Consider the following 3,413-nt stretch of genomic DNA (forward strand, 5'->3'; position numbering starts at 1 on the left):
AACAAAATTCAAACCTAACTTTTTTGAATTAATGTTGGTTTTTAATCTAAAAGCTCTAACTATAATTCTATATCTAAAACCAAATTTAGCACTTTAAAACTTAATTCAATTTATTAACTCTTGTCCTAATTGAAACCTAAGCATGTAAACCTAATCAAACAGTACAAACCAAATTGAACCCTAATCCTAAAACTAATTAAACATTGATATCAAGGTCTCAAAATGATACATCATAAAAAAATTAGAAGAGACTTGAACGAATCAGGCATCTAATTAAGTAACCCTCCCTGACCATCAAGAGGTGGAGGTGTCCACATCAGTGCGAGTAGGAGCCCAGACTAGACCCTTGGATGGGTAGCCTAAATGTTTATTACCTTTGTAGAATGGAAGGCCACATAACAAAATATTGCCTTATTCTATAAAAAGAAATACCCACCCCCTAGTGATATATATAGTAAGATCTTTTTCCTAATTTTACTATCGATTTTTTTGGTTAGAAGATGATGATAGTTCAAAATGGTTTAGAAGATAGGGATAAAATGAGAACCATGATTCCTAGAATGAAGATGCATTATTCCAAGTGATAAACCCATTTCTATCATAAATCAACTCCTCCATCCAAAAAATTAGTAATGAGAAATCCCTACGTCAAGTAATCAATGGAGGGCTCATAAAATTGATCAAGTGATCAATAGAGGGCTCATAAAATCCCTAGGTCAAGTAATCAATTGATCCCCAAGGGGAGATAAGAATCTCATTAAAAATTAGAGACAGGACACTCCTAAATGTGTATCATACAAAATAATTATTGCCAAGGTCTTAGCCTCTAGACTAGAAGATATCCTACCCAAGATCATAAACCCTACACAAAAGTATTTTGTTAAGGATATTTATGCATATTGGAGAACTTTATAACCTATTGGAAGACTTTGGATTGAGAAACATTTCTAGGATAGAGTGTAGGCATGCTCAAGTAATTCACTAATACATTTGGCATCGATTTGCGACGACTAAGTGTCGCAATTGCGACGGAAATGTGTTGCCACTGTGACGATAGTAGATGTCATTGTTTTTTAGTCGCAAATTACGACGTCTATCCTTAGACCTCACAATTTTGATGCCTATCCGTCGCAATTTCACCAGTCTACCCCAAAATGGCTCCTGTCGCAATGCATGCAGATCCCATTGCAATTTCGACATCCCCACGCATTGCGACGGGGTGGTATCGGCATTTGCCCATGGGTTCGCTGAGGCGAGAGCCTTTCCTGTTCTTCCGTGGGTGTCGCAATTGTGATGGGAATGCGACGGTGCTAGCGGCGTGGTAGCACTGGTGTCGATGCCGTCGGCCGTCGCAATGTTTCCAAATGTGTCGTGATTGTGACGCAAAGTCAGGAATTGCGACGGCGTCACTATGCATATGACACACATTTCGTCGCAATGTGTGTGCGGACGTCGCAATTGCGACATCTGCGATTAGCAATATGGCGGGGCCGCTATGACAGTGATGCCAACTGCCATTGCCGCCATAGCGGCCCCGTCACAAGCATGATGCATCATGGGGCATATGAATTCATATGCCCCCCAGGTGACAGAAAACATGCATTCTTTCCAAACGATAGCAATCTCTTTTAGTGTTGCAGGTGTAAACAAGATATCCCAATAGGTAGAAAATTTGTCAAATGTCAATTTTATTTTAGAAAGTCTAGAAAAGAACACAAGTTCTAGCCAGTTATGTAGTAAATCCAGATCATCAGCAGATCATGGTGCATCATGCTTGCGGCGAGGCCGCTCGCGTTGCCGCCACAAGCATGATGCATCATGATCTGCTGATGACCTAGATTTACTGCATGACTGGCCAAAACTTGTGTTCTTTTCTAGACTTTTTGAAATGAAATTGACATTTGACAAATTTTCTACTTGTTGGGATATCTTGTTTACACTTGCAACACTAAAAGGGATTGCTGTCGTTTGGAAAGAATGCACGTTTTCTATCACTTGGGGGGCATATGAATCTTGTAAGTGGTTTTCCTTTGGATGTCCAATGTTTAATGACACCCTCTTCTTTAGTTTAGAGCCATTATACTGAGATTCAGACCCACCTGCTGTTTGAATGCTAGTTTTCTTATCTTGTATATAGAATAGCATGTAAGCTTTCTAGGAAAGCACACTTTTCTCACTGACTGAATAGACCTAGAGTACAAAATGTCATAAGAATAACTTCAATCAGTCTAAGCAACTTTAGTATAATTAGTGTTACCATATAAAGAAAAGGTTCTAAATAAAATTGTAGTTCTTTTGTGTATCCTGTTATACACAAATTATAATGAGCTTGCTCCACAAAATTAAACATGTCTTCACAACTATAGAAAATGTATACCCGATTATCATCTAAAGCATGCCAGATGCCTGTGGATGAACGAATAAAGCAGAAATAATGACCAGAATGTGTGCTCCAGCCATCATGAACAAGAACACCATAAAGAGTGTTCTTAAAATTGCCCTCCTGTGATTGATCAATAGATAGAGAAACTAGAATATCATTCAAATGTGCAATATTTATTAAAAAACTAGTAGATATTACAAAAACTATATTATTAGATTCCACTGAAAATGTGATCCACTGGAAAATAATATTGTAAGGGCTACTTACATGTGAACTGCTAACAAATGGTTTGAGATCCAACGTACAACCAAAGTCTACTTTTTTGTCAATTTTTCCTCCAGATCCAACTACACTGAAGCGCTTGAGATGAATTGCAAGAACATGTGGTGCTTTATCAATTTTGATTTGTTCTAGAGCGTTCACTTTTACTTTGCATCATTCACATTGATCTCTTTTCACACCCCCATCTAACTGCTCCATTGCCGTGTAATGGGATAATGCTTTCAACAAGGAATCTGCTCGAATGATCTCTAGGCTCAAATCTAAGAAAGGGTCAAATTTATTTGAGCAATAACAACATTGTGTGCACTTCACCTACAAGCCAGATTAAAGCAATTGTTAATGAATAAAATACTTTTCTAAGACTATAACCTAGAGTTCCCAGCACAAAAATAATTTTGAAAGGTTTAAGTGACTCAAAAAAGCAAAAATAATGACCAGAATGTGTGCTCCTACCATCATGAACAAGAGCACCATAATCAATCATTTTCTAACATCTTTTTACCCATTGTGTACCCATTGCACATCATTGTAGTATTGCTAGTTTTTTATTCATGTTATGCATGGAAAAAGCATATAGTAAGGGTCACATCAAAGTTTTCATTGGTAAGGAGAAATCCAACAAATTACCCACCATATTACATGGGCCTAAGGAAAGCTTTATGCTTGACCAAAGGCAAGGCACTTGCAGCTAAAAGTCAAGATGATCGAACTGGAGTGAACAATGACTTTACAAAAAACACTTTGAAAA

General features: G+C 37.6%; 1 long non-coding RNA gene across 1 annotated transcript; it reads right to left on the minus strand.

Annotated features, from left to right (window-relative positions):
* Window positions 1-2,053: 2,053 nt before the first annotated feature.
* Window positions 2,054-2,736, minus strand: LOC149538248 (uncharacterized). The gene is made up of 3 exons (XR_016356555.1): window positions 2,651-2,736; window positions 2,378-2,503; window positions 2,054-2,190 (listed from the first exon to the last, which is right to left on the minus strand). It is a non-coding gene; the product is annotated as an uncharacterized LOC149538248 (long non-coding RNA).
* Window positions 2,737-3,413: the final 677 nt, after the last annotated feature.

The sequence above is a fragment of the Cupressus sempervirens genome, chromosome 9 (assembly GCF_028749045.1).
Source record: "Cupressus sempervirens isolate cs-2001-9-10 chromosome 9, ASM2874904v1, whole genome shotgun sequence".
NCBI lineage: Eukaryota > Viridiplantae > Streptophyta > Pinopsida > Cupressales > Cupressaceae > Cupressus > Cupressus sempervirens.